Consider the following 12,430-nt stretch of genomic DNA (forward strand, 5'->3'; position numbering starts at 1 on the left):
GAAAATATAGATTTGATGCCTCCAGAAAGAGATGGCTAAGATCTCATTTCCTAGGGATCAGACAGATCATACTGAAATGAGTGTTGATAATACCCACTGATTGCATCTCAAGGGCCATTCCCCTGAACGAAGCCTGGGTCTTGTCATCAGAGAGCTTATTCCTTTAAAGCTACATCTACTGGGAACATTTTAGCTCTAAAATATACAGCATTAGAGAAATGGAAAAAAACCTTTTAGGATTGTATAGTGAAGACAGTTTCATAATAACCTAATTAAATTTTAAGATACTATAGAGCTTATTGAAGGGCAGCTATGAAGAAAAGATGCATTAGTGTCTTAGGGGATACGCTCAATAGACTCTGACATCAGAACCCCGCCAGGGACGCTACCAGAACCCTTACTCTGGGCCAGGCACTGAGCAAAGCAACAGGCATGTCTCATTTAAACTGAGGGTCAGAAATTATTCTATTTTCACATGAAGAAACTAAGGCTCAGAGAGTTTAAGTAGTCACACAGCTTATAAGTGACTCAGCCCTTTGCCACATGGCTCCATCAGTTCTTCCTGCCATCATCTCTGTTGCTTGTGAACTTGGGAGTCAGCAAGAGAGCCAGGGAGGTAACCAGCTTAAAATCCACCAGCCACTGCTGCACTGTCTGCTCCCTATTGCCCATCTAGGTGGTCTCATCACCAGCCGCCCCAGGCAGACAGCCCTCAAGGCTGCTGCTTGGAAATGGGACCTGCGGGAACAGTGAGGAGAACAGAGGACCAGAGGGCAAGACCCTCTCCTGCCACTGACTCACACAGCCCCCAGGAGCCCGCATCCAGGGTCCCACCACAAAGAACACTGATGACACGGCTTTCAAACCTGACAGTATCTGCTGAACTTGAAAGCAATGTGCTCTCAATAAGCTGCTCTTTCAAAGCTCTAAGAGCTGAGTCTAATGGGTGCCCTTTAAACATAATCCAGGGTATATTTCTTTCCTGATATATTTTACTATTATTATTGTATTATCATAGAATTATGTAATAATAGTAATAAATGGCTAGTGTTTACTGAATATCTACTATGTGTCATGAATTACATAGATATTTCTCTTAAATAGCTGTATCATGAACAATGCACACTGTACTAACATTTTAACAGCTATTAATGGCTATTCATAGTATCTTAGTATGAAGGTATTATTAAAAGTATTTTGTTTATCTATTTCAAATCATTTGCAAGGTTAGTAATTTCAATCTTTCAGATTTTTATAGCAATTATAGTTTAGAATAGAGCCAGGCCCTATACAGATGGGAGTAGGAAATGGCAACCCACTGCAGTATTCTTGCCTAGGAAATTCCATGGACAGAGCACAGACCATGGGACCACAGAGAGTCGGACATGACTGAACACCAGCACTGGCACTCTAAAGATTAATTCATTTCATTCTTCTTAGCAACACTACATTATTTTTTTTCATGGTTATAGTCTTTTTTAAATATAAATTTATTTATTTTAATTGGAGGCTAATTACTTTACAACATTGTATTGGTTTTTGCCATACATTGACATGAATCCACCATGGGTGTACATGTGTTCCCCATCCTGAACACCCTCTCCCACCTCCTTCCCCATCCCCTCCCTCTGGGTCATCCCAGTGCACCAGCCCTGAGCACTCTGTCTCATGCATCAAACCTGGACTGGCAGTCTGTTTCACATATGATAATACACATATTTCAATGCCATTCTCCCAAATCATCCCCCCCTGACAGAGTCCAAAAGACTGATCTATACATCTGTGTCTCTTTTGCTGTCTCGCATATAGCGTTATCATTACCATCTTTCTAAATTCCATATATATGCGTTAGTATACTGTATTGGTGTTTTTCTTTCTGGCTTACTTCACTCTGTATAATAGGCTCCAGTTTCAACCACCTCATTAGAACTGATTCAAATGTATTCTTTTTAATGGCTGAGTAATACTCCATTGTGTATATGCACCACAGCTTTCTTATCCATTCAGCTGCTGATGGACATCTAGGTTGCTTCCATGTCCTGGCTACTATAAACAGTGCTGCGATGAACATTGGGGTGCACAACACCACTACATTATTATCCTTTTTTTTTTGCAGATAAGGAAACTGAGGTCCAGAGAGAGTAAGTAATTTGCCCAGGGTCACACAGCAAATTGATAGCCTAATGGAGATTTGAACCCTACCAATCTGATTTCAGAGTCCAAGCTTATGGCCTCTTCGCTTTGCTGCTACAAATGATTCCGGCGGCTAACTTCTTGAGAAGGCAAAGGATAATTGCATAAAGCTAATGATTGCATTAAAAAAAAAATTAGCAGATTCAGACAAGTCCATCCTGTGACAGAGTCAGAATCACATACATCTCATAGGAACACTTTTACACACTGAAAGTGAAAGTGTTAGTTGCTCAGTTGTGTCCAACTCTTTGCAACCCACGAACTGTAGCCCACCAGGCTCCTCTGCCTATGGAATTCTCCAGGCAAGAATACTGGAATGGGTAGCCATTCCCTTTTCCAGGGATTGAACCCAGGTCTTCTGCACTGCAGGCGATTCTTTACCATCTGAGCCACCAGGGAAGTCTTTTACACACTTAAGTTGATTAAAAAAAAAAAAAGTGTTTAATGTTGCACACTACAGAGATCCTAACCTTTTAAGATTAAGTAAATAAAGACTTAGAAGTGCTTACAATACTTATTAGCATTTCTTTTTTTAATATAAATTTATTTATTTTAATTGGAGGTTAATTACTTTACAATATTGTATTGGTTTTGCCATACATCAACATGAATCCGCCACAGGTATACACAGGTTAGCATTTCTAACTGTAATTTGTTAGTGTCTCCATTTATAAATCAACAGGAACCACATGTAATACACTCACTGGATATTCATGCTCTCAGTGGATACTCAGCTACAACCCACATGCAGATGAATCTTGGGGAAACATACTTAATCAGGTGTGTGTGTGTGTGTGTGTGTGTGTGTGTGTATAACAGACAGTAGCCTGCAATGTTTATTGGTGGGAAATAGGACACTCAGGTAGAATACGTAACGTGTCCACTACTTACTCACTACACTGCCTTTCTGAAAAAACAGAATGAGAAGAGGTTTCAGCTATGTTTTTCTATGAAACCTTGAATTTATGTTAAAAGTTATTCATCAAAAGGAGATAAACAGACCTAACACTCATAAAGTATGATTTATCTGCCATTCTTTAATCTATTTATTTTCTATCTTCTGTAAGTTTTGTATCCCCAAGGTCTTTCATAAGTCATATTGGTTGTCATTAAAAAGATTATCTATTTAATTGATTGTTTTTACTTAAAAATTCTGTATACTAACGCATATATATGGAATTTAGAAAGATGGTAACAATAACCCTGTGTACGAGACAGCAAAAGAGACACTGATGTATAGTACAGTCTTATGGACTCTGTGGGAGAGGGAGAGGGTGGGAAGATTTGGGAGAATGGCATTGAAGCATGTATAATATCATGTATGAAACGAGTCGCCAGTCCAGGCTCGATGCATGATACTGGATGCTTGGGGCTGGTGCACTGGGATGACCCAGAGGGATGGTATGGGGAGGGAGGAGGGAGGAGGGTTCAGGATGGGGAACACATGTATACCTGTGGCAGATTCATTTCGATATTTGGCAAAACTAACACAATATTGTAAAGTTTAAAAATAAAATTAAATTAAAAAAAAAACTGAACATTCAAAAATGAAAAAAAAAAAATTCTGTGAAGTAGGTTTGCTAAATGCTTGGAATTCATGTTTTACAGTATTTCTTTTTAGTGTACCATAAACTAAAATTGTTCCTTTCTTCCTTTTTCTAAATGACTAATTTTAACCCAAAAAATAGCAATGGAAACCAAAGGATTTTGTGGGAAACAAAACTGTGCATATTGTTATCATTTTGTCCTCTCTCTTGTTACTCACTGAAATCATGAATCCTTATCACAATGATGACAGACAAGAGAACTCCGGATAATATATTGTCTACAAAGCAGGTGAGGAAAAAAGGGAAGAAATGAGAAAAATGGTCAGACTTCATCACATCTGGGTCAGGTGCACAGGACAAAATGCCTGTAAGCTGCTTTTTTTTTTCAACCGCTTCATTTAAAAAACACCATTTGATCTTTTTTGCCTTTGACTTCATCTCTGAGGCATGTTTCTACCCTTCGGTTGGCTTCAACTAGCTAGCCAACCCTAAGGTCATGCGTGATGACTTCCTAAATGTCAGGGGCACACAGGAAAGATCACGGCTGGAGGGTTTAAGACTCAGGCTGCTCCTATCAGAACTGCCTGGTGTGGGGGTCCAGCTACCTCAGCCCCCTACCAACTCAAAGAAGCAAGTGGTCCACTTAAGGCCTGTGGCCTGTGTGTCTCTCAACCACTTGAGAGACTGGGTTAAGGTTAGAGCTGGGGACAGGCATGAGCCAAAGCAGAGCCCTGAATGTTCACAGGCTGAGGCCCCTCCCCTCTTGCTCGGCAACCACACTGAAGTGCTCTTCCCGTGTCCTGAGCAACCATAAAGGCACAGCATTTCCCAGACAATGTCCTGAGCCTGACCACCATACACAGCAGCCCTATGGAGTGAGTGCTACCATCTGCATCCTTGCCCAGAAGGGGAAAGCGAAGTGCCAGCTGGGACTACAAAACCCAGCAAGCTGGCTCCAGAGCCCACTACCCAGGACCACAGCTCTGCCAGTGGGGCACCCCAGCACCTTTGCAGGTGCCTTGGGAAGAGAAGGGTAAGCCCAGAGCAGGGGTTTGAGCACCAGGGGAAAGCCTCACCATCTGCATCATGCCCTCCACTCCCTGGACCTGGTGAGAGAGCATAAGCTTCCAGACCCACCTTAGGGCTGCCACTGCGGTCCTCAGAGGCCTGAAGGAGAGGAAATGAGGCAACACATGAATTTTCAAAAAAATTTTTTGAGCCTAAGGTCCGTCTAGTCAAGGCTATGGTTTTTCCAGTGGTCATGTATGGATGTGAGAGTTGGACTGTGAAGAAAGCTGAGTGCCGAAGAATTGATGCTTTTGAACTGTGGTGTTGGAGAAGACTCTTGAGAGTCCCTTGGACTGCAAGGAGATCCAACCAGTCCATTCTAAAGGAGATCACTCCTGGGTGTTCTTTGGAAGGAATGATGCTAAAGCTGAAACTCCAGTACTTTGGCCACCTCATGTGAAGAGTTGACTCATTGGAAAAGACCCTGATGCTGGGAGGGATTGGAGGCAGGAGAAGAAGGGGACGACAGAGGATGAGATGGCTGGATGGCATCACCAACTCGAGTTTGATGTGAGTTTGAGTGAACTCCAGGAGTTGGTGATGGACAGGGAGGCCTCACGTGCTGCAATTCATGGGGTCGCAAAGAGTTGGACACGACTGAGCGACTGAACTAAACTGAACTGAACTGAAAAGCTAAGAGAGGTCTTTTTGAGGGAGACTGTAGAGTCTGTCCTTGAACTTTACAACAGAGGATGGACAGTCCCCTCGGCTGCATGCTGAATGTCCTTCCATCAGACCAGGACATTTTGCTATTGTTCCACCCCCACCCCAGTGAAATCCTCTTTGTCTTCTTCTATCTGCCCTTTTCTTTCTCCCTCTCTGTAAGTCTTCACTGATTTGACAGTCTGAAACACTTTACTTCTTGTCCAAAACTTAGTCACACCATCCAATAATTTCTTGACCTCCTTGATATATAGACAACTAAATAGTTTGGGGCTCAGTAATAAGACTTATTATGTCAGACTGAAAAGGAAAGAACATTTAAAACATCTTTGCCCCACAAGTCACTGCTCTTTCAAGTCTGCAGCAGATATCTACAATTATCAACTGAATAAAAAAAATTAAAATGCTGCTTTCCAATAAACCCTAATTCTTAGAGCAATAAAAACGGTTTGTGTGACAATATCCCTGTAAATCTTTTTTTTTTTTTTTCTATTGGTCTCATGTGTTCACTTTCAGCTAAAGGCTCAACATGAATTCATTTACAGATCAAGGAGACTTTTAATAGCTCCCTAGCCAAAGGCTCTGCTGGATGACTGCTGCCACTGCCTCTCAGCGACAATGTTCACCTCTGGGGAATTTTTCCATTAGTCATGGGTCATCACCATTCTCAAAATGTAGTAAGTTTGTGGCTACACATGACCCTGTAAGTGAGAGAAACGTAACTGAGTACTTTGGCATTAAACGTGCCTGGGTTAAAACCTAGCCCAGCAATTCTGTCCTCCCCTATGTGCATAACGAGTTATGGACATAGATGAATACTGTAGCACTGTGTTTAGCAGAAAAACAAAGAAAGCAACCTAAATGTCCACCCTAAGGAAATGCGCTGCTGTGCTGGAACACTATACAAGAGTTAGAAGAGGTGATCTAGATGTTTACAACAGCTTATGTTTATCAAGTGCTTACAGTGGAATAACCGGACAAATTTCTGTTCTATGACCAATGATTCCAAATCCACCTGCCATGCAGTAATGTTGGTATTGCTTGTTTGAGGACGCAAGAGGGATTTGGTGGAAATTTGTATCAGTGATAGAAAAAAACAATTCAACAACTTTGTCTTAGTGATGGACAGCCAGGGGCATCTTTAATAAATAGCAGCAAAAATGAACAGCAATTACTGAGCTCTTTCTGGGTCAGGCACTGTTGTGCACACTTTACATGGTTAACTCAATTTCTGCTTCAACAACACAATAAAGACGATAAGAACCTGCATGTCACAGACAAAGAAACTAAGATACAAAGAAAATAGGGAGTTTCCCGAGGTCACACACTAGTGATGGCAGGGCTGGAATTCAACCCAGACCATCTGACTTCAGGCCCTGTGGTTCTAACCACATTGCTATATATTTCTCTATTGGAATCAAAATGATAGAAGTCAAAATAAAATGAGAATGGGGAAAAAAGGATGCAGAATTTTATACAAGACATAATTCATGGAAACTTTAAGAACACATATATGTTATAATAATACCACATGTTAGCTACTAGCATATAAATGTATTATGTAAAAGTATTTCTATGTGGTTCATTAGGGAAAGAGAGGGTAAAAGACATCAGGATGGGGAGGTGAGGAAAAAAACTGAACAGAGCTGTATCCCTAATATTTTCTCTCTTTAAAAAGGTTTCTTCAGCTTCAATGAATATGTGAAGTCAACGCACTGCTCTTTTAGTTTTCCCAGTACTCTTACAAAATGTCTCATTTTTCCCTATGGTATTTGCAAAGCCCAGAATCCATAAACATGCTTTCAATTTAATCCTACCAATTAATATTTGTGTTATTAGGAGACAGTTTAAATGACATTTACTTTTACTGAGTTATGCATTTTAGTAGTATGAAAAGATTTGAAAGAAAAACCAAATAGATTAAACAAACTTTACTTTCTTATGATAAAAGTGTTGCAGATTCATTTTAGAAACTTAGAAAGTTTCAATATGCAAAATGACACTTCACTGAAATACCACTGTTTACCGTCCCATGTATATTGTTCCAGGGATATTCTGTGACTCAACATACATATGTAATTTTTATATAAAATGACATTATATTGTATATCCATTTCCGTAAACTGTTATTGTCCACTAAAGACACAGGAAATGTCTTTAAATGTATTTCTGCATTAAGCAGCTACATATGCTTGATTATACGGATGTACATATTTAACAACTGTTATTACCACCCCCAAAAAATAGGAAGGTTAAATAAAGACATTTTTGGAATAATGAAAGCTAAAAGAATTTGCTACTAGCAGATCTACGCTATGAACAAGTGTGAAAAGTAGTTCCTATGACCGAAGGAAAATCATTCCAGACAGAAACCTACACACACACAAAGGAATAAGGTGCATCAGATGGTAAATACGCGAGTAAACAACTTTTTGTTGTTTTTTTTTACACATCTATAAAATATAATTTAAACTTTAAAACAAAAAGGAATAACAGTGTATCCCAGGTTTTGTAACAGGAATAAACTCGAAAGATATGACAATAACAGCACAAAAGGTGGCAGGAAAAAATGGAAGCAAACTCTGGTAGGTTCTTACATTATTCAGGAAGTGGTATAATTGAAGTAAAATGTGAAAAGATGTACATTGTAGACCTGACAGCAACTGTTATACATTTAAAACAAAAGTATGAAATAAGACAGCAATTATATGATTCCAATAACTGATATTTAAAGAAGGAGAGAACTTTCTTAAAATTAAAAGCTTTTACACAGCAAAAAAATAAAAAAATGAAAAGACAACCTATTGAGTGGAATAAAATACTTGCAAATGATATGACCAATAATGAATTAATAGTCAATATATACAAACAGCTTATACAATTCAACATCAAAAAATCAAACAACCTGATTAAAAAATAGGCAGAAAACCTGAACAGATATTTTTCCAAAGCAGGCGTGCAGGTGGCCAATAGGCATGTGACATCTCTAATCATCAGGGAAATGCCAATCAAAACCACAATGAAAAAAGAATAAAAATCATTTTATAAGACCACATGGTTTATCACTGCACACTTGTCAGAACGGCTTGATAGCCAATGAGAATTTGCTGTATGACTCAGGGAACTCAAGCAGGGGTTCTATGACAATCTGGAAGGGTGGGATGGGGATGGAGTTGGGAGGGAGGCTCGGGAGGGAGGGGACACGGGCGTACCAATGGCTGAACTTGTTGATGTTTGACAGAAAGCCACAAAATTCTGTGAAGCAATTATCCTTCAATTAAAAAAATAAAGTGGAAAACACACACACAAATACAACTGTTGACAAGGATATAGAGAAAAGAACCCTCGTACACCTGACGGGAAGGTCAACTGGTGCGGCCACTATGGTAAACAGTATGGAGGTTTTTCAGAAAGCTAAAAATAGAACTACCGTGACCCAGCAATTCCACTCCTGGGTATGTATCTGAGAAAAAACAAAAACACTAATTCAAAAAGATATACACTCCCCAATGTTCACAGCAGCATTATTTATAACTGCCAAGATACAGAAGCAACCTAAGTGTCCATCGGCAGATGAATGGATAAAGAAGATGTGGTGCACACACACACGATGGAATCCTACTCAGTCATAAAAAGGAACAAAGTCTTGCCTTTTGCTGCAGTGTGGTTGGACTTAGAGGGCATTATGCTGAATGAAATAAGTCAGACACAGTCAGACACATACTACATGTTATCACTTACATGGGGAATCTTAAAAAATACACAAACTAGCGAATATAACAAAAAAGCAACAGTCTCATAGAAGACAAAAATAGTAGTTACCAGTGTGGAGAAGGGGAGGAAGGGCATATAGGGGTTGGGAAGCAGGTGTACAAACTATTGAGAGTAAGATTAACCAGAGAAGCTTGGGTCCTGAAGCTTTGACATTAATCACCCTTTTTCTATTTTAACAGTTTATCACCACTGAAGACATTTTAGATTCACTTTTTAATACAGTTTCAGGTATGATAACCAAAGTGGAAGTCTGCTGGCATTTTTCAATATCAAGGGATCAATTTCTCTAAGATTCAGTTCCTTTTTGCATCCACAAAAGGACAGAGACAAAACACAGCAACTTGGCCTTGAATGAGCCCTCCGGGAAAGCCAGCTGTTGTTGCCAAATACATTGGAACTCAGGTGGTGGAAATCAAACAGACTTTCTGAATCATCCCATTTTGTTGCCTGGGTCCAGGCACAGCTCTGCACGTCTCTGACAAGTCCTCTTGTTCAGTGAGGTGCCGCCAGTGCCTGGAGGCCTCTGGCAGCTGAGAATTTTTTTAATGGTTCATCAATCTCAAAATATAGTTATCACTCTAGACCCATCCCAGACTTCCTTTGTGGCTATGGGCAAAACACCTGACCTCCTAGAATCTTGCATTTGTCACTGGTAATTATTATATTAATTAAACCGAGCACTTGGGCCTTAATATATGCTCTGAATGGGCACTAAGTGACTATATTATACACATGTATAATATATAATACATATGTATAATTTAATAAATAATATATTATAAATAAATAATATATATGCACTTAATCCTCACTATAGATGATGAAACTGGGACAGAGAAAACTTGAGTAACTTGCCCTCAAACTAAAAACCAGAAAGTGGCAGAGCTGAGGCTTCAAAGCCAAGACTTGGCTCCAGCTCTTCACCTCCGTCCCACACAGCCTCTGGTCAAGGAAGGTGAAAGACGGAGTCAACACAAAATCAACTCATTTTTAGCCCCAACTTCCGGGGGCTTAGCCAAACACTGGGACAGAACGCAGTAACCTCACTTCTTACTCATGTCCCTGCCACTAATTTGCTGCCCCCCACAGCCTCCCCTTGACTGCTCCAAATGTCCGTCATGTAAGCACCTCCCCCAAGAGTGAGAGACAGCCCCCTGTGGTCACTGCGGAGGGTCTATCTACCGTGCGGGTCTCTTCTAGTGCTGGCACCTCAAGCCAAGTTGGCTTTCTTACCCGTAAGGAATGCATCCATTTGTTCATCCCACCAATATTTATCAAGCACCTATTATGTGCCAGCCTGGGCATTGTGCCAGGACCTGGGAATACAGAGCTAGATAAACAAGAATAATCCATGCCTGTGAAGAATATACAACCAAGTAAAGAAGACAGACAGTGAACTCATAATTAACAGTTTGAAGAGGAAGAAAAAAATAGGGAAATGTAGCAGAAGAGCTGACATTTGAGCAGAAATTGGAGGCTTTTGTGGGAGTTTGTCAGTCAAACAAGCAGAATAAAATTCCAAGTTGAGGTCAAGCACATGCAAAGACATGAAAATACACTGTTGGTGGGAATGAAACTGGTACAGCCACTGTGCACTTTGGAGAACAGTACTGAGGTTCCTTAAAATCCAAAATTAGAGTTGCCATATGATCTAGCAGTTCCATCCCTGGGCATACACCCAGACAAAACTATAATTCAGAAAGATACATGCAGCCCAATGTCCACAGCAGCAGTATTTACAATAGAGAAGACATGGAAGCAAGCTAAATGTCCATCAACAGCTGAATGGATAGAGAAGATAATGTGATACGTATCTATATGGAATATATATAATAGAATATTACCCAGCCATTCAAAAGAATGAAATAATGCCATTTGCTGCAATATGGATGGACCAAGAGATTATCATACTAAGTGAAGTAAGTCAAAGATAAACACCATGTGATATCACTTATATGTGGAATCTAAAATATGACACAAATACATTGAATGAAGTCAGACAGAGAAGGAGAAATACCATATGACATCCCATATAGGTGGAATCTGCAAGGAAATGATACAAATGAACTTATTTACAAAACAGAAACAGACCCACAGACTTCAAGAAGGAGCTTATGGTTGCCAGGTGATAGGGGAAAGATGAGAGGAAGGAATAGTTAGGGAGTTTGGGATGGGCATGTACACATAGCTATATTTAAAATGGGTAACCTTCTGGAGAGCACATGGAACTCTGCTCAGTGTTATGTGGCAGACCGGATGGGAGGGGGTTTCAGGGAGAATAGATACATGGATATGTATGACGGGGTCCCTTCTCGGTTCACCTGAAACTATCACAACATTGTTTATTAATTGGCTATACCCCAATTGACGCTTTTGAACTGTGGTGTTGGAGAAGACTCTTGAGAGTCCCTTGACTTCAAGGAGATCCAACCAGTCCATCCTAAAGGAGATCAGTCCTGGGTGTTCATTGGAAGGACTGATGCTAAAGCTGAAACTCCAATACTTTGGCCACCTCATGCAAAGAGTTGACTCATTGGAAAAGACCCTGATGCTGGAATGGATTGGGGGCAGGAGGAGAAGGGGACGACAGAGGATGAGATGGCTGGATGGCATCACCGACTCAATGGACATGGGTTTGAGTAGACTCCAGGAGTTGGTGATGGACAGGGAGGCCTGGCATGCTGCAATTCATGGGGTCACAAAGAGTTGGACACGACTGAGCGACTGAACTGAACTGAACTGAACTGAATACCCCAATTCAAACTAAAATTTTTAAAAATAGGACACAAAAAAACTAATCTACAAACAGAAACAGATTCACAGACTTGTGATTGCCAATGGAGTAGGGGAAGGGGAGGGATGGATTGGGAATTTGGGACTATTATATATAGGATGGATAAACAAGGCCCTACTGTATAGCATAGGAAACTACATTCAATAGCCCTTGATAAATCAGAATGGAAAAGAATATGAAAAAGAGTATATATATATATGTATAACTGAGTCACTTAGCTGTACAACAGAAATTAACACAACATTGTAAATTAACTATACTTCAATAAAATTTTTTTAAAAAGAAGGAAAGAGATTGGAGGGTCCCATGACTGTGGGATTATGGGCAAACGATGGCAGGACAGGAAGTCAGGTGAAAGAGATTCGGCAGCCTTTGACTGAAGAAGGTAAAC

This window comes from Bos indicus x Bos taurus, chromosome 20 (assembly GCF_003369695.1).
Source record: "Bos indicus x Bos taurus breed Angus x Brahman F1 hybrid chromosome 20, Bos_hybrid_MaternalHap_v2.0, whole genome shotgun sequence".
In the NCBI taxonomy this organism is placed as follows: domain Eukaryota; kingdom Metazoa; phylum Chordata; class Mammalia; order Artiodactyla; family Bovidae; genus Bos; species Bos indicus x Bos taurus.